The 25,509-nt window shown below is 36.3% G+C and overlaps 1 protein-coding gene across 4 annotated transcripts in view; it reads right to left on the bottom strand.

The window, feature by feature from the left end:
- KIAA0825 (KIAA0825 ortholog) overlaps positions 1 to 25,509 on the bottom strand; it is a 544,517-nt gene that overhangs the window by 512,175 nt on the left and 6,833 nt on the right. The gene's annotated exons all lie outside the window — the stretch shown is intronic.

Raw genomic sequence — 25,509 nt, 5'->3', positions numbered from 1 at the left:
TTTTCAAATATTTTAAAGAGTCTACATTAAAGAGGCAATTATTTTGTGTGGTTCTTATAGGAATGAACAAAACCAATAAGAGGTTAAATGCAGACAATTTTCAGTGTAGGAATAGGAAGAATTTTCTAACATTATAAAAAAAAATTCCTTGGGGGTTTTGTTTTGGGGGGAAATACAGTAAACTCCCCAACACTGGAGGTATTCAAGTAGAAGCTATGATCTAACTTGTGAGAAATGCTGTAGAGACAATTTTTGTTCATGGGGTTGAAGGTTGGCTAAAGGACATCTAAGGCCCTTTCCAATTCTAAAATTTTATGACTCATATAACTATTGAAAATTTAGTACTATCATTTATTTTAGGGTTTCATTTGATTTGTAAAGAAACACTGGGAGACTCTTTTCTGTCCACTGTATTGGACATACAGTAGAATCTCAATTCCCTATTGAAAGTGCTGCAGGAGTTGGCTTGCGTTCAACCAGTTTTTTTTAGTTTTACAGTTTAGTATCAACTATGTACAGTTGAAACAATTATAGTCTTTGTTACTACTAAAGCTATCTCAAGTGTCCTCAAGAGCTATGTGGGGCCTTCCCTGCCTCATTCTTCTTTGATTAACTTTTTGGGGCTTCTTGCAGAAGCTATTTCAAATATCCTCTCTCATTAAGCTCCCTTTTCCATCTCTCTCAAAAGAAGATCTAGAATCTACTTTCCTGAGAAGACGCAGGGGCCACCCACAATGAAATTCCTCTTTTCTCTTACTCTATATCTCAAACTAATTTTACATGGAACCTAGTAAGGGCTCAATAAATGTTTTATCTGTCTCTATATTTACTTCAGTCCTGATGAATAAGTGGCACTTCTTCGAGTCAAACCCAACCTCTCTATGCTCTTGATCATTTTCCTTCCTGATTCCTCTGAAAGCTTACTTCTGTGAATGGAAGACCCCTGGGTCCAAAACGGACCCTAGGTAAAACAGAATCAGATCACAGATAAACATTATCAGAGAAGAGCTTGCAAGTGGGCAGAGAGGGAGAGCTCTCAGCTGCTCAAAAAGGGGTGGAACAGTTGAGATACCAATAGTTTGTAGAGGCTTTCAGACAGAGAGTGAGGATTAAGAGAGGAGGCATCCACAGACACAATAAGCCAGGAAGCAGGACGTATGGAGGGACTACTACTCACAGTTATTTTGAGCCATTAAGGTTGGTTCTGTAGTTTCTAGCAGCTACAGGCATCTCCAAATTTGGCTAGAGTCCACTCACAAGGATCATTGGGATGTCATGCATCCCTGAGCCTCAAAATCCTTCTAATTGTCTGGCTGTTGTGTTACCCCATTGTCCAGCTCCCCTGTGAAGAAGAGAAACTCTGACATATCTAGCAGGTAGTCTTTAAGCCCATATTCTGACAAAATAAGAAAATCACAAATGTTGGAGATTATGAAAAGTGGAGAAATCGAGAAATTATAAAACAAAACCAAAAGAATGAAAAAAATAGAAGACTGTGAAATATCTCATTGGAAAAACAACTGACCAAGAAAATAGATCCAGGAGAAACAATTTTAAAATTATTGGTCTACCTGAAAACCATGATTAAAAAAAGAGTCCAGACATCATCTTTCAAGAAATTATCAAGGAAAATTGCCCTGAAATTCTAGAAACAGTGAGTAAAATAGAAATGGAAAGAATCCACCAATCACCTCCTGAAACAGATTCCAAAAGGAAAACTCCTAGGAATATTGCAACCAAATTTCAGAGTTTTCAAGGAGAAAATGTTACAAGCAACCAGAAAGAAACGATTCAACTATTGTGGTAACACAGGATTTAGCAGTTTTTACACTAAGGGATCAGAGGGTTTGGAAAATGATATTCCAGAGGTCAAACGAGCTAGGATTAAAACCAAGAATCACCTACCCAGCAAAACTGAGTATAATCGTATAGAAAAAAAAGTGGAATTTTAATGAAATAGAGGACTTCTGGTCTTGTTCAAAAGACCAGAGCTCAATAGAAAATTTGGCTTTCAAATATATGAATCAGAAAAACATGAAAAGGTAAACAGGAAAGAGAAGCCATAAGGTACTCATTAAAACTGAATTGTTTACATTCTTACATGGAGCAATGACATTTGTAACTCATTATTAAGGTAATTACAGGGAACATATATGTGTGTATGTATGTAGATATGTGTATATTATATGTATGTATATATGTATATATTTGTGCACGTGTGTGTGTGCATGTGTGTGTGTGTGCGTGTGTGTGTGTGTGTGTGTGTGTGTGTATAGACAGAGGGCACAGGATGAGCTGAATATGAAGGAAGGATACCTAAAAAATAAAATTAAGTGTTGAGAGGAATGTACCGGGAGAAAGAGAAAGGGAGAGGTAGAATGTAGTAAATAATCTCACATAAAGAAGGACAAGAAAGTGCTTTTACAATGGAGCGGAAGAGGAGGGAGGTGAGAGGGAATAAGTGAGCCTTATTCTCATCAGATTTGACTTAAGGATGGAATAACACCCATTGAATTGGATATAAAAATTTATCTTACTGTACAGGAAGGTAGGGGGGAAGGGGACAGGAGAGGGAGGATAATAGAAGGGACAGTAGACTGGGGGAAGTGGTAATCAGAAGCAAACACTATTGTAAGGGGATAGGTCAAGGGAGAGAATGGAATAAATGGAGGGCAAGACATAATAGAGGGAAATGTGGCTAGTCTTTTACAACATGACTGATATGGAAATGTTTTGCATGGCTACACATGTATAACCTATAGCAAGTTGCTTGCTTTCTCAGTGAGGGTGGGTGGGGAGGGAGGAAGGGAGAGAACGTGGAACTAAAAGCTTTAAAAAAGAATGTTAAAAATTGTTTTTGCATGCAACTGGGAAATAAGTTGTACAGGCAATGGAGTATAGAAATCTATCTTGCCCTAAAGGAAAATAGAGGGAAGGGGTATGGGGCGGGGGTAATAGAAGGGAGGACAGATTAGGGAAAGGGGTGGTTGGGGTGCATCTGTCCTGGAGTACAGTAAGGGGAGAGATGGGGAGAAAAATTGGAATTCAAAATCTTGTGGAAGTAAATATTGAAAACTGAAAATAAAAAAATTCTTTAAAAAAAGTTTATATGAACTGAGTCCAGTGAACAGAACCTGGAGAACATTGTCACAATAACAGCCACAATCTGCAATGACTTATTTTGATAGATTTAACCATTCTCAGCAATGCAATGACCTAAAACAATTCTAAAGGACTCATGATGAAAAATGCCACCCAAATCCAGAGAAAGAACTATGGAGTCTAAATGCAGAGTGAAGCAGACTATTTTCTTTTTATTTTGTTTTTTCTTTCTCATGGTTTCTCCCATTTATTATAACTCTTCTATACAACATGAGTAATGTGAAAATATACTTGATAGCAATGTATATGTAAAGTCTATATCAGATTTCAGGCTGTCTTGGGAAAGGAGGGGGGAGGAAAAAAATTAAAACTTATAGAAGTAAATGTTGAAACATAAAAATAAATAAATTAACTTAATTAAAAGAAAAATAAGGGGAAAAAATAAAGCCCATTTTCACACTTCTTAATCATTTCCTGTCTGGACAATCTTTCCTTACACACCAACTTCTTTCCTGTTCTACAAATATGACCAAATCTCATTCATGGTCCTCATAAAATAAAAACCTCAACTTTTAAGTCCTTCATACTAACTATACCCATTTCTTTACCTCCTACTATTTTTCAATCTATGGCAATCTGGCTTCTGACCTCTGTACTCTACCAAGTCTATCCTCTCAAAGATTACCCATAGTGTCTCAAACGCTCAATCCAATGGTCTTTTTCTTAGTCCTCATGATTCTTGACTTATCTATGGATTATGGCATGGGTTATATTTGTTTTCCTCCCTTAGCTTCTGTGAAACTACTCTCAGGATTCTCATCACTCTCTCATGTCATTCTCTTGGATCTCTTCCTATCTATATGTTTCTTGTAATCATCCTTTGTTAGATCCAGCCTCCATCCCCCTAGTTTGGGTGTTTTTCAAGGCTTTATCCTAGGTCTTCTTAACATATGTGGGACATGGTAGCTATTTAGCTACCATGTCCCACAATATATACCAATAGCTATTTAGAATATAACTTCCTTTGAAAAATGTTACCTAGAAGGATAGTGGACATTTTAAAGAAGTTATTTGTTCGTAAAATATGGAAGATCCAGTGAAGGGGAAAATAATGTTAAAGATCATAATGGATGGACACAAGACCTCTCAAGGCTCCTGGACCCATGTACTTTGTTATTGAGTTGGTTTGGACACTCATTAGGGCTCCAAGTGCCCTGAGGTATGAACTACCTCTGGCTCTGTCCACTGCCATCATTCAGGGCAAAGATCCTCCTAATCTTAGATGATGATTACTAGAGCTCATGGAGGCTTCCTTGTTGTGTCTCTACTTAGCATATTTCAGGTCCGGTGAGATTAAACTGGGTTCAGATCCCTCGAGGGTATCCCTGCTCACAGCACCCATATGCTGTAGGCTATTTACTAAGAGTGCCTGGTGCCTCTTTCATCTCTTCTGATTTCTCTCCAAGTGTCCAAAGATTTCTGACCAATTTCTTGTACAGTTTTGGACAAGATGGTATAATTTATTGATTTTTTTCTATGCTTTTCTTGATCATTGATTTCTGATGTTAGACATTTCTGATGTGTGAGAACTAGGCTTTTTCAGTGTCATCTTAAATCATTTTCAGTTTTGAAAGCTTTCAAATTAGAAGTATCTGCTCCAATCTTCAATGAATGCCAAAAAAAAGCCCTGAAATTATTTACTTAAGTTTTGCTATTTTTATATTTTAATATATCTGCCAAAACCCTACCTAATCTGGCTGCAATCTAACTTTCCAGCCTTGTTTCATACTGCTTCCCTTCATGTACTATGTGTTACAGTTGCATTGGAATGCAACATTCTATCTTCTGCCTCGCTAGAGGTTACTGCAATGCACCTGCCCCCATCCAACCCTCCAATGTCACAAATACATTCCTCTTCTCATTTACATTCATGAGAATCTTGCTTTTCCTTCAAGGCACAGGTTGGGTACAGAATGCTGCTTAACAGCATTTAGGTTGATAAGGCAGAATCAAGTAAATTAACAAATAACCAAAAAAAAAAAAAATTCCATGCTGGGTCTCCTTATAGGCTTGTCCAAAGTTCTATCACTTTTAGCTCTATTTCCTTTTTCTCTTTTTTTCTCCTTTCTTTATAAAAATATATAGTTGTCATCTGTGAATAGTTTTGGTTCTAATGCGTTCATTCAATCACTTCAGATCTACTTTCCCTGTATATTTCATATTTATTGTTTTTCATGGGTATTATAATATTGCAGTAACTTATTATACTGCAATACATTCAGCTGTTCTCCATTTTTGGACATATGGGTTGTTTCTTATTCTGTTATTACAAATGGAGCAGCTATGAATATTTTTTTATAGAGAGGAAATACTAAGATTTTGTTTGGAATTCTTACTAACTGATTGGCCCATCCCTTTTTTCAACCATACATTTCTTTGATAATATATTCTATGTCCTTTCTACACAATTCTTTATTGGTGATAGGTTGTACTTATGCCTACCTTTGTCCTTTGGGTGACTTGGAACTTTAGTTTTTCAAAGACTGTGACATTCTATGCTTCAGATCCATGTAACATCACCAGAAAAATAGTGTTATATGTTAGGTCTTTCTTTTCAAGGAGAAGGTTGGGGTCATTAAAAACATTCTGCAGTTTCTCAAAGGCAACCCAAATTGCTTTCCTTTCATTCAAAGTTCACTGTACATTTGGCTAAGATGCATGGATATATCAGGTCTATGGGTTGTTCATCCAACTGTTTATCATAGTATGAACAAAAGATAATCTTCATTTCATGTAGTTTTTCCTATGTGGAGAGTTAGATCAGACTCTTTTGAGAGATTATTGATCAAATGTAGGGGGCCCTGGAAGGTTCTAGTATTCTCTGTCTCCCTGTTTTAGGCAACATATGATCTTTATGATAAAGGGGCAATGACAAAATTATCTCTGTTAAATCTTTCAAAGGATCCAATAGAAATTTAACATATAGATAGCGGAGTTGAAGGACAAAGATGTAGAAGCTCTCTCCCCACAGTCCATAAAATACCTGCAAAAAATGACTCTAAACAAATTCTAGAGCAGCAGAAGCCACAAAATGACAGAGTATTAGAGATTTGCAGCCCAAGACAGCATGGAAGGCTGACAGAAAAGTTCTATTGCACCAGGAACAGAGTGCAGTGCAGTGTTGGCTGCATCACATGGTAGGGACAGGACTGGAGCAGGCTGGGGCATGAAATCACAGGCAGCAGCTGTGGTTCCCATATCCCCACAAATGCAAAAGACAGCTTCAAAAGTATTTTCTTCCATGCTTTCAGATGAGGAAGAACAATGTTTACCCTCAGAGGAAGACCTAAAAGTCAAGGCTTCTGCATCCAAAACCTTCAAAATAAATATGCAATGGTCTCAGGCCATGGAAGAGCTCAAAAAGGATTTCAAAAATCAAATAAGAGAGATGGAGGAAAAATTGGGAAGAGAAATGAGAGTGATGCAAAAAAATTTTGAAAAGTGAGTCAACAGATTGCTAAAGAATACCCAAAAAATGCTGAAAAAAATAACACCTTTAAAAATAGACTAACTCAAGTGGCAGATGAGGTCCAAAAAGCCAATGAGAAGAACAAAGCTTTAAAAAGCAGAATTAGCCAAATGGAAAAGGAGGTTCAAAAGCTCACTGAAGAATATAGTTCTTTAAAAATGAGAAATGGAACAGATGGAAGCTAATGACTTTATGAGTAAATAAGAAATTACAAAACAAAACCAAAAGAATGAAAAAAGGGAAGATAATGTGAAATATCTCACTGGAAAAACAACTGACCTGGAAAACAGATCCAGGAGAGACAATTTAAAAATTATGGGACTACCTGGAAACCATGATCAAAAAGAGTCTAGACATCATCTTTCATGAAATTATCAAGGAAAACTGCCCTGATATTCTAGAACCAAAGGGCAAAATAAATATTGAAAGAATCCACCAATCACCTCCTAAAAGACATCCAAAGAGAGAAACTCCTAGGGATACTGTAGCCAAATTGCAGAGTTCCCAGGTCAAGGAGAAAATATTGCAAGCAGCTGGAAAGACACAGTTTGAGTATTGTGGAAATACAATCAGGATAACACAAGATCTAGCAGCTTCTACATTAAGGGATCAAAGGGCTTGGAATATGATATTCTAGAACTCAAAGGAACTAGGATTAAAACCAAGAATCACCTACCCAGAAAAACTGAGTATAATATTTCAGGGGAAAAAAATGGTCATTCAATGAAATAGAGGACTTTCAAGCATTCTTGATGAAAAGATGAGAGATGAATAGAAAATTTGACCTTCAAACACAAGAATCAAGAGAAGTATGAAAAGGTAAACAGGAAAGAAATATCATAAGGAACTTACTAAAGTTGAACTGTTTACATTCCTACATGGAAAGATAATATTTGTAACTCTTGAAACCTTTCTCAGTATTTGGTAGTTGGAGGGATTATACACATACACACACACACACACACGCACACACATGTACACACACACGCAGAGACAGAGAGCACAGAGTGAATGGAATAAGATGGGATCATATCTTAAAAAAAATGAAATTAAGCGGTGAGAGAGAAATATATTGGGAAGAGAAAGGGAGAAATGGAATGGGGCAAATTATCTCTCATAAAAGAGGCAGACAAAAGACTTTTTAGTGGAGGGAAAAAGAGGGGAGGTGAGAGAAAAACATGAAGTTTACTCTCATCACACTTGACTCAAGGAAGGAACAAAATACACACTCATTTTGGTATAAAAACCTATCTTACAATACAGGAAAGTGGGGGAGAAGGGCATAAGCAGGGTAGGGGGGGATGATGGATGGGAGGGCAATGGAAGGAGGGAGCAATCTGAAGTCAACACTCTTGGAGAGGGACAGGATCAAAAGAGAGAATAGAAGAAATGCGGGGCAGGATAGGATGGAGGGAAATATAGTTAGTCTTACACAACACGACTATTATGGAAGTCATTAAACTACAGAGATATGGACTATATTGAATTGCTTGCCTTCCCAAAGAGATTGGGTGGGGAGGGAGGGATGAAGAGAAGTTGGAACTCAAAGTTATAGGAACAACTGTCAAGTACTGTTCTTGCTACTAGGAAATAAGAAATACAGGTAATGGGGTACAGAAAGTTATCTGGCCCTACAGGACAAAAGAGAAGATGGGGACAAGGGAAGGGAGGGATGATAGAAGAGAGGGCAGATTGGTGATAGGGGCAATTAGAATGCTTGGTGTTTTGGGGTGGGGGGAGAGGACAAATAGGGAGAAAATTTGGAACCCAAAATTTTGTGAAAATGAATGTTAAAAGTTAAATAAATAAATTTAAAAAAATAAAATAAAAAGATTTTGGAATTCCAAAAAAAAAAATCTATCTTACACTACAGTAAAGTAGGGGAGAAGGGATAAGTGGGGTGGGGGGCAAATTATAGAAAGGAGGGCAAATGGGAAGAGGGAGTAATTAGAAGTAAACACTTTTGGGGAAGGACAAGGTTAAAAGAGAGAATAGAATAAATAGGGGGCAAGATAGGATGGAAGGAAATACAGTTAGTCTTTCACAACATGACTATTATGTAAGTCTTTTGCAAAACTACACATATATAGCCTATATTGAATTGCTTGCCTCCTCAGTGGGGATGGGTGGGGAATGAGGAAGGGAGAGAAGTTGGAACTCAAAGTTTTAGGAACGAATGTTGAGAGTTGTTTTTACATGCAACTGAGAAATAAGAAATACAGGTAATGGGGTATAGAAATCTATCTTGCCCTACAAGAAAAGAGAGAAGATGGGGATAACAGAAGGGAGGGGTGTGATAGAAGGGAGAGAAGATTTGGGGAAGAGGTAATCAGAATGTATGTGCTTTGGAATGGTGAGAGAGGAGAGATGGGGAGAAAATTTGGAACTCAAAATCTTGTAGAAATGAATGTTGAAAACTAAAAATAAACAAATAAAATTTTTAAAAATGAAATTTAATATATGCATGGGAGACACTTTATTGGAGAAAAGTCTTTAAGGCAAGATTTTGTTCTTTAGTGAAACATATCCAGGAAACATGTAATAAGAAATGGAGGTCAGCCAAACCTGCTGCAAAAACAAGAAATAACTTATTAACAGCCTGAATGGTGCCCTAGTACACACAGAATGTTAAAAGATCTAGACAAAAGCTCCCAGTACATTGGTTGGATTTCCTATGGAATATTTATGTGAGGACATGAATAAGAAATACATAAGGTACAACAGAGAGATCACAGATCCACTGAACAAATACTAAGAAAGTTTTGTGATTTTAGTGAGAAACCTCATTTGTAGAAATTAATTCTTAATAACTTCTAATAAAGTGATAATAATATTCCTGAATAATTATAGAGTAGGAATAATGAACTAGGTCGAAACAGAATTACATGAAATGGAGTAAGGTACAGTGGAATGAGCAGCGAATTTTCAGTCAGATGTCCTGAGTCTAAACTATAGATCTGCAATTTATTACCTGTGTGATCTCAGGTGTATCATGTGATGTGTCTCAGCTTCAATTTCATTCATAAAATGAAACAGACTAGATGATTTCTATGGTCCTTCCAGGACTGAATCATATGACCCTATAGTCTAGAGTTATTATGATGTGGCTATTATCTATGGCTTATTATCATGTAGACTCAAATATACTAACATTCTAATTAGGTATCCTGCATGTAGTAAAAGTTTGACAAAATCAATCAATACTTCTCACAATACTATAAGATCTCTAAATAGTGACCTACTTCTGCTTCTCAAATATATCATGTGCATTTCATTTTAATGACCTTCTTCTCCTACCCCCACAAGGAGATGGATAAAGCTATTTGAAAAGTGACATTAAGGTTATGAAACCCAATAATGCAATAAACAAAAAAGATCTATAATCCTTAATCATTCCAATATACACCTTGGAAAAAAGAAAAAGAATAACTGTGAATCAGTGCCAATATCAACTTCAACTTTAAATTTCCTGAATTTTATCACTTGCTATTTGTATCACAAACTTAATGTTACTTAACTGAAGGATCAAATCTGAAAGCAGATTCCTAGAATACCACTCTTATTGGAAGTAGTGTATAATACACTTGCTGCTGACAAATCTAATTCATTAAGGGTGAAATAGATGCACTATAAAATAACCGGCTCACATGGTTGTCTGTAGCACCTCTTATAATTTATTCCTCTTTTCCCTTTTGACTGAACTTGTCACAGTTTTCTTTTCAGAGTTTGAGTATTACACCTTATATTCAATACTTTCAACATGTTTAGACAAGTCATAAGTTAAACAAGCAGTTGTACTTTATATTCTAGAAATGCCAAAGAAGAGTAGAACAGAGGCATACTTACTGGTTATTTCTTTCATTTCAATGATCTGCAACTAAAGACAAGCAAAGTCAGTTAGCATTAGTTTCATCACAGACAAAGGATGAATAAAGACATAATGTTTGGGTAGGAGGAGGAATTTAAAAGAAGAGAACATAAAAAGACACACTGTAAACTGCTGCACTGTCATGAGAAAGACTTGGTTTTTAAATTGAATTGTGCTTCCCCTGACACTGGATATCAGATACATTATAAGGATGACAGCTGGCTGGCACACTGACTTTTCCACTGAAAAGTGTTAACTATATATCTCTTAGAGGCTAACAGAACCAAGAAAATCAGTAGGCAGAGTACAAATTAATCAGAAAAAAATTTAATAAGTCAATATTTTCTGTTCAGAAATTTTAGAAATGAGTTTTTTTTCATTCCTAAATAGTTTGAATATGATTTTCTCAAAAGCTTGTCAGTGACAGGGTTGCCCTTTTAATAAATATCTTCATCATAAGAATTCTTCCCAACATATCTGTATAATGCTAATCTGGATGGCAAGCCTACAAAAATAAGTAGATAGATCTCTATTTCACAAATAGGGGTAATTAAAAAATGCAATCAACACATCATTAAATCTATCTACCCACAGTTTTTAGAAATATGTTAGTGGCTTCGCACTAAGCTAATACAATATGAGGTTGGTCAACCAAGAACAGATACAAATGTATCATGGAAATTGGAGGATGATCCAACAATAAAAACATATTTATTAATAGGATAACCTATAGGTACAGACACTCAAACATGCTAAAAGTTTTTGTTACAATGGGCACCTATTCAAATACATTCATACAAATGAGGCATAAAAGGAAAAACCAAAACAGAAGAAGCTAGTGGGAGGAGGGTGGTTATTGTTGGAACCTTACTCTAATGGGGAATGGGTTAAAGAAGGAACAACATATATATCTAGAAGGGTATGAAAGTCTTCTGAATTCAGAAAGAAATAAAAGGATAAGGGGATGAAGTGGGGGTGGGGAGAGAGTAAGGGAAGGACTCAGAGGGGTGGGTTGGTTAAGGAACAGGAGGGCAAGGTAGTAGGTAAAGCAGAGGACTGAGGATGGATAGGGTAAATAGGGTGAGATGGGTAGTGAGGGAAAAAATAAAGGAGGAAAATACACAGAAAGTAATTGTAGCTTAGAATGTGAATGGGACAAATTTACCCATAAAACAGAAATGGATAGCAGATTAAAAATCTGAATTCCACAATATACTGTTCTCAGGAAACAAAAATGAGATATACATACAAAGATAAAACAAAGGACAGAAATAGAATTCAGTATGTAAAAAAAAAAAGCAGGGATAGTAATTGTGATCTCAGACAAAGTTAAAGTTAAAATAGATTCAATTAAAAGTGAAAAATAGAGAAACTTCTCTGTCAGCAATATTATTCAATACTGTTTCTCTGTGTCAGCAATATTTTTCAATACTGTTTCAGTATCTGAAAAACCTAAACAGTATAAAATATGTGAGCATATACCTGCCAAAACAAACACAGGAACTATATGAACATAAATATAAAACACTTTTTATACAAATAAACTCAGATCTAAATAACTGAATCAATACTAATTGATCATGGGTAGGTAAAGCCAATATAATTTTTAAAATGACAATCTTACCTAACTAATCTACTTATTCAATGTCATCCCAATTACATTACTAAAATTTTATTTTACTATTACAAAAATTAATAACAAAGTTCCTCTGGAAGAACAAAAGATCAGGAATTTCCAAGAAGCAGGGTAGAAGAATGTGAAGGAAGATTCAGCAGTATCAGGCCTGAAACTACATGATAAGGAAAGAGCTGTATTGAAGTATAAAAAGTATAATTTTCCTTATTTTAAATTAAAATTTTCTTGTATAAATAAAATCTACGTAGCCAAGAACAGAAGAAATGCAGAAAACTGGGGGAAAAACTTTCATAGACAATCTCTCAAATAGTATGTGATTGGATTCCAAGATTGCTGCAATGTAGGAAACGATGAGTTGGTTGATTTAGGGAAGACTTGGATTTATGAAGAAAGATGCTATCCACCTTAAGAGAAACAGATGATAGGAGCAAATAAGCATAGCACAATCTCACATATTTGTATACAAGTGTATATGTGTACATATTTATAAATATCTATGTACATGTATGCTTATGTGTGTGTGTATTCACGCTTGATAATAGCCTTCTTTAGGGTGAGAGAGGCAAAGAGAGGAAAAAATAAAGAAAAAAGTGCACAGCAGAGAACAAAAGAAAACCAACAAGGAAGCAAAGACAAGCTGGGCAGCTGTGAAAATAATGTATATTATTTATTATATAGGTCTTCTTGACATGGAAATTTATTGTGTTATACTGAATCCTCTCTAATGGTCTGCTGTGTATATGGCAGTTTTTCTTTCCTTTTCTCATTCTGTATTTAAATTTAAAATAAAAACCATTACCCAAAGAAAGCATGTGGTATAAGAAATTGAAAGGATTGTTCCTCCTAAAACAATTAAAGATTTGACATAGAACAATCAGTAAGTATTATTTGAATGGATTCATTTATTTAAAAAAAAAATCAGTGATTTCTAATCATACTTATCAAAATCCTAAACTGACCTATGACCTCATATGTGATCTCAAATTAAACATGATTTAGAATTAGAATTGCAGGTATATCCTACTTTAAGAAAACCAAATATTTGAAAATTTAAACTTTCAAAAACATAAAGGCTAATTTCTAGTTATGCTATTCCTGTGTAGGAAGGTATTCCTTCCATCACATTGATATACCTCCTCTTCCCAATGCCCCAACCAGAAAACTCAAGGGATAGAAACAGGGTTGAGAGAAAGTAGCAGGACTAGGTGATGGGAGAATGGCAAATTACCCTTGTGAGCAGGGCTTTTTAAAAGCACCAGCTGTATTGATGTGCAGATCCACAACCCACATAGAGGCAGCCCAGCCAGCAAACCACACTGAAGAAAAAGGGAAATTCTGCATATGCTCCCTCCCTCTTGAGAAGCACCTATCTCAGGAACTACAGGACCCTAGTCAGAAATACTACAGGCAGGACAGGGTGCCAGCAGTAGCTGGAATAGAGGTAAAGAAGGATTCCTTTCCTTTCTTCTGAGCCTGCAGAGTTTGAGGAGAGCCCTCTCAGTTGAAAACATTCTGGACCTTGGAGGCAAAATTGTGAAATGAGTTTTTAACAGGTTGGCAGCTCCTCGGTCACATACAGCCACCAGGGGTATCTCAACCCCATGTTCTATCTTTCTATTTCATGCAGTATATGTATTTTAAATTATAATGGGAATACTGGGGTCTAGGGGCTTTTTGGTCACTCAAAAGGGAGAAGAGATAAGAATCTTAATAAGAAATATGAACAAGCTTTATCTAAGTTAAAACTGGAAATTTTCCTTGAAAAAACTACAGGTGGGGGCATAATAAACCAAAGTTGTAATAGATGTATGAAATATTATGGGCAAATTATTTTACACTTTAAAATCCTAAACTGAACCTAGAGGAATCTGGGCCACCAAGGGGAGGGAGAAGGGAAGAAAGTACATGCTCAAGTTTCTACAATTGCAGCTACAAAATTAGCTTAGGAATATGATCTACTGTACCACCATTTTAAGGTGAAGATCAGTCACAAACCCCTTTCTAAACTTACATTCTAAAAGGATTTATCAGGTGTTATCAGGAGGATTTTGATATCTTTTAAAAATTTAGTTTCCCAGGAACCATGGCCATGGCAATGTCTAACTACTAGGTGTTAGATATAACTACCAAAACAGCCCTGAGGATCCTAGATAGTAATTACTAGAATTATAGTGATAGACAGTCCTACTGAGGCTGTGCCATGAGATATGGGGTGACGTAATATGATATTTACTATGCCTCAGCAGAATGACAATATTGCTAAAGTTAACCTGTGAAGCTATTGTTGGCAATATGCCTTGTCTGTTGCCCTATAAAGCAAGTGGGCACTGGTCAGTGAGTGGGGAATCCATAGGGAATCCACAGGGGAACCCAAAGGGAACCCATTTGGGATTTGGGAAATGCATAGAGGAATGCATGTACCTGCCTCAACCTGCCCCCACTGAGGCTTGACGAGATTTAGGGGAGTGCACAAGCTGTGTCTGTCTGGATTGACCCCACTGAGATGTAGGGGTAGCTGCACCCTCTTCATGCCAGCCTCTGCAAGAGGGATGATTAGGGAATGCTATAGGAGCTGGTGCTCCCATTATCAGCAACTCCCTCTTGAGAAGATCTGACTAGAATAAAGTAAGATTATTAACCCCTCCTAAGCTGTCTTCCTGTCCTTCCTGTCTGACCAGATCAAGTGTGAACCTGTTAGAGGCTGGAATCCAAAAACTCCAGTGTCTCCTATGTGTTATTTGTGAAACAATCAGGTTATATTACACTTACAATATGATTTTATTAAATATAGAATTTTCTTACTTTTTGCACAACTTTTTAAGAACACATTTTAGCGAATAAAATGCTTAAAAAGAAGCATTAAGATGCACAAAAGTTTGTGCTAGATGCTCTGGGAGACAGAGAAGACATGGTCTTCTGCCTTCAAGGAGCTTAAAATGAATTTGAGGAGATGACTAATATTAACAATAATTTTAAAATAATAAGCTAACATTTACAAAGCACTTATTATGTGCCAAGTACTATGCTAAGAATTTATAATGATCATCTCACTTGATTCACACAACAACCCTGTGCTATTTTATTATCCCCATTTTACAGATGAGTAAACAGAGGCAAATAGGGAATAAGTGACTTGCCCAGAGTTATGCAGCTGCTACATGTCAACCAAATTTGAACACAGGTCTTCCTGATTCATTTCTCTACCCATTCCACCACCTAGCTGCCTATAGCTTAGCTTTACTGTAGATAAAATAAAATAGTGACTAAGGCCTTACATAAGTATATACTAAATTATATACTAAATTGGTATGGACTAAAAGTGCTACAGGAGTTCAGAAGGCAGACTTGGAATAGTTCTAAATGTCTTGGGAAAAAATGGTACTTTAACTGAACTTTGTAGGATAGGTGGGATTTGAATAGTAGGTGGGAGAGTCCATGGGGTTATGGAGGAAAAATCATGACAAGAGCAATGAAGAAATTTCCCTGACTAGGATGCTACCTAACAAATATTTCCAAAAACAAAAACCCTTTGTTCTTTCAAGGTGTGTTATATTAAAACAAAAAGTAAATGCTTTTCAAAAGAAATGTGCGACTAACAGGCCATTTTGTAAAAGGATGTTTGGAAATATTTTTGTCATAAATTTGTTGCTGAAAATGATATATGTCACCATAATAACTCTTAGATCTATATAATTTAAAAGTTGGGAACAGAGTTTTAAAGTGTTTAAAAATTTTCCACATGAAGACTTCAGTGGAATATAAAGCTATATTAAAATATGAAAATAAAATACCTTCCAATTAGTTTGCAAGGACAACTGTCTGATATTAGAGAAGATGAAATTTATTGACAGAATTTCAGTGAAAACCTTTCCATAACTGGTGGATGGGACTGAAAGATGAAGTTCAATGATGTACTTTTACTGTTGGGATCTATGTATCTTTCTTCAGTTATGACAGCCATGAAAACTAAGCACTAAAATATGCTGAACACAGAATCAAATATTCAAATTGCTTCATCATCAGAATTTGAAGAAATCATGAAACATTCCATTGCTTTGTTCTGGGTTGATCTGCTGATCATTCCCTTTCTAGATACTCCTTCTGGGGTTCATGGGAGGCTCCCCTCAAACTGTCCCCCCGAAACTTGCATGTGACAGAAGCTCTTGAACCTAAATCCTAAAATCCTGCCTCTACTCTAAACACAGATCCTAACCTGGTATGTCTATTTTTGCAATATTCCTTTTGTGCACTGATATAAAAGTGCTGCTTTGTTTGAAGTAATCTGTGGCTTAGGTGTTTAGTTTGCTGAATATCCTAATCCCGGGGAACTGACCGATTTAGAGCCAACCAAATGGCTATCAAACAGGCAAGGATGCAAAGAGGTGAAAGTTAGTCATTTCCTCAGATTGAATGGGCTTTCTGATGAGGCATTAATTAGGGCTGGAGCTCCAGAGGGAACCTAAAAAGTTCAGGCTCTTCAACTTATAATTTATGTGAATTAAGACCAGTTACTCAGCTATTCTGGCTAGTTTCCTTTTCTGCAAAACAAGGCAGTCAAACTATGAAACTAAAAGGCAAAGTTGGAACTAAGTTAAGTAACTGCTATACCAAGATTTTACAGGTTTTTTATAATTTTAATTCAAATGTGACCTTCTCTTATACATTATATGTAGATGTAAAGAATTTCATATTTATTTTGCTAATAAAGAGCTATATTTTTTCTGAAGTGATTTATCTTATGAACTTACCTAACATATGAAAATGTTATCTAGGGGTGTAATCCAAGAAATAATCAGAAAGTATGACTTAGTAATTCACTCATATGTAATGATTCAAAGAGTTGTAGGATCCAGGTTAGGTTAAAACAAAATTTGGAGCAGAAAGGATCAGAAATTAATGATTAAAATTCTGTATTAGGATTGCCAGAGTCTTGCAGTCTTATGTCAGAGTCCCAGATTTGAGTGTTCCCCTTTAAAAAAAAATAGGGGACATGCAAAGTTGAGTTGTACTGTCAAACAGCAGGGAATAGGCCTTGTGATGATGATGCTAATAGGAGGGACATGGGATGGGCATGGTCAAAAAGATCCATTCATTAAAATTAGTACATATGTACAATTTCAGAGGTGTGAACACACATAAAATCTCTTAGGATCCTGCAACATCTGACAGAGATGTGTTTGAGAGAATAGGGATCTGGAAATCATTGCCCTCTGACCCTGAGATGATCGTTATATCCAAGACTTCAGGTACTTTGCAGCATAGCCTGGCACATGAACTTCAACAGGGAATGAAAACAAACACAAGCAAGACACAGAGCTATCACAGGGGTAGCTATTTCCACACAAGTGAGAAGCTAGGTAGGACAGTGGATAGAATTCTGGACCTGAAGTCATAAAGACTCCTCTTTCTGAATTCAAATCCAGGTTCAGGCACTCCGAGTTGTGTGAACCTAGGAAAATTCACCTAAGCCAGTTTGCTGGTTTCTCATCTGTAAAATGAGCTGGAGAAGGAAATGAAAAATTACTCCTGTATATCTGCCAAGAAAACCCCAAATGGGGTCATGAAGAGTCACACATAACTAAAAAATAATGATCACCAAGCTACCTTCTGAGAATTCAGATGAATTTATGCCATCATTTGTCTTTATTTTCCATCCTCACTGAAGAAAGATGACAGTGGATGTATGAAGTTATGTATTCAAAAGCAGAGCTCATATAGTACAAACAATTATGAATATACTGATATCCTTCATTCTTAAAGAGAATCAATGACATCAGGAAGGTGATGTCATTACTTGCAAGTGAACTGGATCTAATTGAGGAAAGGCTGTGCAGTCACCAGCCTCATTTTCTCCTCCAGAGGCAAGATACAGAACAAGACAACTGGAAATGGACCCTGGATTCAGGGGGAGACCTTGGCCTTTTTAAGGTAAGTTCTTCTCCAGGTCTCAGTTTGTCTGAAGCAATGCCCGTTCAGAGATTAAGTCTAGGTAAGAAATGAGGCAAAAAACAGTCTGTTTTACCTAGTTAAAAAGAAAATTAATCTGAAAGGGGTTCTGGCCAAAACAGAAACAATTGCTAATTTACACTCACTGACATATTCAAAGGAGAAGGTAGTCTATGAAATTCTTTATATAACTTTTCATGTGCCTACATCACTGCAATATAAAATTAAATTATACAAAGAGATGTTACAGTCTGGTAAATGAAAAGTGAACTGGATGGTAAGGGAAATTAAGTGATAGAACATGGTTGGATAATCCCCAAAGTTGGGATGGCTGATTGAAGCTGGGCAGCAAAGTGGTACAGTGGATAGAGTACTGGGCCTGCAGCCAGAAAGGCTCATCTTTGTGAGTTCAAAAATAGCCTCAGACACTAGCTATGTGACCCTAGGCAAGTCACTTAACCCTGTTTGTCTCAGTTCCTCATCTGTATAATGAGTGGGAGAAGGAAATGGCAAACCATTCCAGTATCTTGGTCAAGAAAACCCCCCATGGAGTCAACAAAGAGTAAGATATGACTGAAATGACTAAACAACAAAAGTTCTTGTAAGCGAAGAGAAACCAGCATTACTCTGTATGTGGAGCTTATGACAGAAATAAGAGGTGATAAAGGAATTAATGAAAAGAAATGCTAGGGAAGGTGGCCTAGACATATCAGATCTTAAATTGTATTTTAAAGCAGCAATCATCAAAAGTACTTGGCACTGGCTAAGAAAGAGTGGTTGATCAGTGGAATAGGTTAGGTACACAAGATACAGTAGTTAATGACTACAGCAATCTGCTGTTTGATTAAACTCAAAGGCTCCAGCTTCTGGGATAAGAACTCATTGTTTGACAAAACTGTTAGAAAAACTAGAAAATAGTATGGAAGAAACATGGCACAGGTCAAAATTTTACAACATATACTAAAATAAAGTCGAAATGGGTACATGATTTAGATATAAATGCTGATACTATAAGCAAACTGGAAGAACAATGAGTAGTTTATCTGTCAGATTTATGGAAAATGGAAGAATTTATGACCAAACAAGAGATAGAGAATAATATAAAATGCAAAATGGATAATTTTGATTACATTAAATTGATAAGTTTTTGTACAAACAAAGTCAATATAGCCAAGATTAGGAGGGAAGCAGAAAACTGGGAAAGAATTTTTACAACCACTGTCTCTGAAAAAGGCCTCATTCCTAAAATATATGGAGAATTTAGTCAAATTTATAAGAATACAAGCCATTCCTCAATTGATAAATGGTCAAAGGATATGAACAGGCAGAGGAAGAAATTAAAAATATCTATAATCATATGAAAAAACGCTCTAAATCACTATTGATTAAAGAAATGCAAATCAAAATAACTCTTACATACCATATCACACCTGTCAGATTGGCTAACGTGAGAAAACATAAAAATTATAAATGCTGGAGAAGGATGAGGGAAAATTGGAACACTAATGCCTTGATGGTGGAGTTACGAACTGATCCAACAATTCTGGAGACCAATATGGAACTATGCCCAAAGGCATACCCTTTGTATACAAAACTGTGCATACCCTTTGACTCAGCAATACCACTTCTAGGTTTGTATCCTAAAGAGATCATACAAATGGGAAAAGGACCCACATGTACAAAAATATTTATAGCAGCTCTTTTTGTAGTAGCAAAGAACTGGAAATTGAGGGGATGTCCATCAGCTGGGGAATGGCTGAACAAGTTGTGGTATATGAATTTAATGGAACACTATTATGCTATAAGAAATGATGAGCAGGAGGACCTCAGAAAAACCAGGGAAGACTTATATGAACTGATACTGAGTGAGGGGAACAGAACCACATTGTGCAATGGCTAACTTTGATGGACTTGGCTCTTCTCAGTAATGCAAGGTTCTGAGACAACTCTAAAAGGCTCATGGTGGAGAATGCTATCCATATCCAGAGAAAGAATTGTGGAGTCTGAATGCAGATCTAAGCAGACCATTTGCTCTCTCTCTTTTGTTTTGTTTTCTTTCTTCTTTCTCATTCCATTAGTTATAATTCTTCTTTACAACATGACTAATGTGAAAGTATGTTTAATATGAATGTATATGTAAGAGTCTATATAAGATTTCAAGCCACCTAGGAAAAGGGAGAGGGAGGGGGAGAAAATTTAAAACTCAAAAGCTTGTAGAACTAAATGTTATACACCTAAAATAAATTACTTTTTTTTTAAAAAAGGACAGAAATAGAGCTGCTAAAGATGTGACCAAGGAAGTTCACTAGTAGCAACTAAAATGTAATTAGGTAACAATAACATTTAAACAGAAGTTATATGATGAGAAGCATAGCTTTTGGTAGTCAGTGAATTAGGGAAGGGATAGAGTTCTTTACTGAAGTAGCAAATGTACAAAAAGAAAAATGGCATTCTGAAAATGGAATATAGTTTTATTCCATTAAAATTATCTAGAAAAATTTTTAAATCTAGCTCTCTAAGTTTACATGTTGCTGAGTAACTGATCTGAATTGGTCAAGAGTTACTACACCAGGTGCTCTCTACATCAAGGAATCACAAGTTAAAATCACAGTAAAACAAACAAATGTAACAGAAATAAATTCTCAGTCTTTAGTTTATCCCTTTCTGCCCCTGCCATGATGAAGCTTACTGAAGTGGGTAAACCATAGCAGCATCTTCAGCAAACTTTTCATTATGGAGATATGATAAATCATCATCATCTCATTATTCCTGTTCTTCACTACTCCCTTTCATAGTCTCCCAATCATTTACAGCCTCTATTCCATGGTAGAACACTAGAAATATATGTTGTCATATTTTTGATTAATACTAGAATTTCTGATGTTAACTTCACTCAGATAAAACATTCTCTTTTTTGTTCCTACTCAATCATATAAATATGAACAATTTTTAATCTAGATCTATGAGTTTATCACAAGGTGAATTCCCAGTGCAGAAATTCCCTTCATGGATGCTTACAGACCAGTCATCTGTAATTTATAGTTTAGACAGTTGCATAACACACCAAGAGATTAAATGATCATCACATAATATGTAAGAGATAGAACACGCCTCATACATATGCTCATTAGGATAAATTTTCTGAATTCCAAGGCTTGCCTCCTATCCCATGCAAGCTGTTTCTCTTTTTTGTTTCCAAATCAGATCCTAAATCCATTATTTCTATAATATAAAGTATAAGTTTCTTTCCTTTTGAAGTACAGATATTATGAGTTGCCTGGTTGACATAGTGATTGTGTTTAATTGGGTGGAAATGCTTATTTAAGGCTTTTCTTTTTATGTATACACCAAAAAAGATCTGGTGAGAGGAATATTCCATAGATACGATAAATAAGCAGAATGTCGACATAGAAATAATGTTAGATAGGAAGGAATAAAGAAAATCTGTTCTATTAAGTCTGCAAAGAAATACATGCTGCAATACATGAAATCACCATAAGAGAATGGTTTTGCTCGGACAATTTTCTGCAAGTTTTTATGATGTCTATAAAAGAAGGCCTTTTAGAATGTATCTTTGCTAAGTGTTCCATTCCCACCACAACTCAGTTAATTTATAAATTTTCACAGCAGAGTGGAGTTTCATGATATGCCTTGATTTTAATGCCAATATCTCTAGCACTGAGCAAATTAACCTACTTATCCCCTTCTCAACCCTTTATCTACAAGCCACACTCCAATTGGGTAATATAACATAAAGAGATGGATTTATTTACACAGAACAACAAAGGATATCAAAGGAACAGGAATAATATGTAAAGGAAACATAAGACCCAATATCTGATAAACTAAATAATAAGTTATTCTCACACCTAATAATGCAATTATGAAAGACAATCAACTCTCTTAAATACATCACAATATATGAATATAAGTATTCATGTCTCACTGCCTGAATTGAAAGCTATTACTCAGTCCTCAGATTTTCTCCACAGCTCTCCTTGAAGGTGATTTCACCTCACTGAAAATTTATAGGATTTTTCAAATTCATATATCTTTAAAACTCTAGTCAGAGAAATAACTAGATTGGAACCTTTCATTACCCAGATTTAACTCCAGGCATCCCAGGTATTGGAATGCTGCTGTTCTGTGATTGATGCTGTCTTTTAAACAATGGGCAAAGGTTAGATGGGCTTAGTAAAACACGGTAAGATAATAACCATCTAAGGGACTTTGAACTCAACTAAAATCAATGGTGAAAGTGGGAAACTTCAGTCTATACTGTATCCCCTCCTACTTTATGGGTAATTTTTCATCTGCCTTGACTCTACTTCTCACTACCACACACCATCTACTAACATGGCCTCACCTCTCATAAATCAATCTGCATCATCAGAAGATAAGAGAATGGCGACACCCTCCCTCAACCTTTCAGCAACACAGACTTTAGAATCTGAAAGGTTTAATCTTTGCTCTAGGAAGAAAGTATACTAATTCACTACTGAAAATGCTTCAGCTCTTCTGGAAAGCAATACAGAATTAATCAAGTTAAGTTACTAAGTTGATCATGCCTTTGATTCAGATATCTCAATACTAGAATTGTATATTTCAAGATGATTAGTCCCATAGCTTAATTAATTTCATTATTTAATGTTTGTTCATTTTAATATTTAATAACTTAATAGCAGCATTGTCTATAATAACAAAAAGTTGAAAACAAAACAGGTAGTCAACAGTTTGGGAATGGTTATACAAATTATGGTATTTCAACATAAAGAAATATTACTCTGTAAGGAAAGATGAATAAGAATTCAGAGAATCATGTGATGATATGGATAAGCAATACAGAGTAAAGAAAGCTAAGTCAAAAGAACAAATGACTTCAACAATGAGAATGAAGTCAATATGGAGTGGCAACAAAATTCTGGTCAAACACAAAGTACAAGGTGAGTGCCACCTTGCCAAATCTAAAGGACACATCTTTCTTTTCTGTGATTAATCAATAATCTGTATGGGCAGTTGTTGAGAAGTATGTGTTGTGGCAAAACAAAATTATTAGTAATTTTTTTAAAAGGCCTAATCTGTGTGTTTGTCCATGAACATAGATGTGCCATGCTATAAAGGAAACTAAGTTACAGGTCTCATCAGCATCAGCATTATCTAACAATCTAGAGTCAGAATTCTCTCCACATCACAAAGGTTCTGATAGCGATAAAAAAAAAAAAAAAGCCCTCTTTTTCATTGACTCACAAAGCTTCTGTCAAAAGTCAGCAAGTAGGCCAAGTTAAAAAAGAACCAGGTATTCCTGTCACCCAAAAGCAGAGAACATGCAATCGCAGGTGTAGAGCTGGAAGGTACACTGAATGTTGTATGGTCCAATGGTCTATAAACTTGTTTGACCTAACACCTCTACCAGGTTAAAAAGAGAGAGAAAAAACACTCCAATATGTGTACATTTACTAACTTAAAACTGATGGTGAAGTCATGTATAACTCTTTATGACCCTATTTAGGGTTTTCTTGGAAAAGATACTGTGGTGGTGGGGGTTTGCCATTTCCTTTTCCAGTTCATTTTACAGATGAGGAAGCTGAGGCAACAGGGTGAAGTGACTTGCCCAAGGTCACACAGATAGCAAGTGTGTGAGGTCAAATTTGAACTCAGGGAGATGAATCTTCCTGGTTCCAAATCAAGCACTCTATCCACTGGGCCACCTAGCTGCCACTATAACTTATATACATATAATACTAAGAATTATATAGATACAAAAACACAGAAAATAGATATTTTTTAAAGGATGAGATAAAAAGGAAATAATACTTATTCCTAGAATCAAAGGAATCATTGGGCTTTACTGAGTAGAGGTGTAACATGGTCAGACCAGCACTTACGGAAAATCACTTTGGTGGCTATTGGAAGATAAATTAGAGAAGGGAGAGGTGAGACCAATTAGGAGGCTACTGAAATAATTCCAGCAAGACGATAAAAGCCTGAACTAAAGTGGTAGTTATATGAGTACAGAGAAGGGAGTCTGTAGGAGAGATATTATGCAGGTAAATATGGCAAAATGGGTAGATATGCAGATGTTGAGGAGGACATTAAAGTTAAGAACACCAGTGAATGGAAGGGCAGTGGTTCCCCAAAAAATTGTTACAAAACTTCTGAAAAGAGGATAGTTTGGATGGAAAGACAAGATAATAAGACCTATAATGCAAATCTTAATACAGTCATGTTTGTTTATCCTTTGCTATTGTTTCCCACTTAAAAATTAAAAGAGGTGGAGGTGGAGCCAAGATGATAGGATGTCTGGAAGCAGTACAGACAAGCCCCCCTTCACAAAACTCCTTCAAGGGATCTAGAGAATCCAGAACACATCTTGATGGGTAAATCCACAAAGTCCCAGTGAGTCATTTGTCCAGCCCAGCTCAGCATAGAGAGACAGACAAGGAAGTCTGCAGACCCTGAGGACAGGAGCACATCAAGAGCATACCAGTACCCAGGGAGAAGCTACACACCAGGAAAAGAGGAGGTCCCAGGTCCATACGAGAGCACCACCAGATCCATTCTGCGGCACTGCAACAGGAATAGATACGAACTAGCATCTTTGTTATCAGTTACCCAGTTCCAAGTCCAAGGAGAATAGAGGAAGGGGTCCTGGGTAGGGAGGCCTTGAGATCCCAAGTAGCAGCAGTGACAGCATCAGTTTCATGGCTCAGACCACAGGTGTGGAGCAGGGTCTCATTTCCACCATCTAGCCTAGCATGCAGAGCAATAACCAGGGCAGGCAAGTACCCCAGACCAAAGGGGAGCCTACACTTGTCAATGAATCACCAGAGCTTTCCAGCTAGGGGCTGATTCCAACAGCAGTCTACTCTTAGGCCCAAACTCATAACAGCCACTTGCAGAAATTCAGACCAGATCGTAATTGAATTTGTCCTGGATCACACCACTAATTCAGGAACACTGAAAGCTTGCAGGTTCATCCTGGAATAACACACCATTCTATACTCCAAGAAAGCAGGAACAGGATCAGCCCAAACTTCCCTCCAAAACTGCTCCAGAGCCCAACCCTAACATCAAGTTCAAAGTCAGGAAACAGGCTAGAAACATTAAGCAAACAAAGAAAAAAAATGCACCTTAAAGAGCTATTGTAATGGCAGGAAACCCCAAGGCACAAACCTGGAAAAAGAGAATGATTCTAAAACATCTAAAAGCAAAGCCTAAGAGAAAAACACAACTTGAGCACAAACTCAAATAGAATTCCTGGAAGAGATGAAATAAGAATAAAAATAAGAGTTAAAAAACATTTTCTAAAAGAAATGAGCAAAAATGGAAAAGAGAATAAAAGGAAAAGAAATGGAAAAGAAATGAGAGCTATAGAAAGAATTAGAAGGGTAATTTGTCATACGAGATGCAAAACTTTGCTGAAGCAAC

The sequence above is a fragment of the Notamacropus eugenii genome, chromosome 4 (genome assembly GCF_028372415.1).
Source record: "Notamacropus eugenii isolate mMacEug1 chromosome 4, mMacEug1.pri_v2, whole genome shotgun sequence".
Taxonomy (NCBI): domain Eukaryota; kingdom Metazoa; phylum Chordata; class Mammalia; order Diprotodontia; family Macropodidae; genus Notamacropus; species Notamacropus eugenii.
The sequence above is the reverse complement of the archived record's forward strand: the minus strand, read 5'-3'. Positions and strand labels throughout refer to the sequence as shown.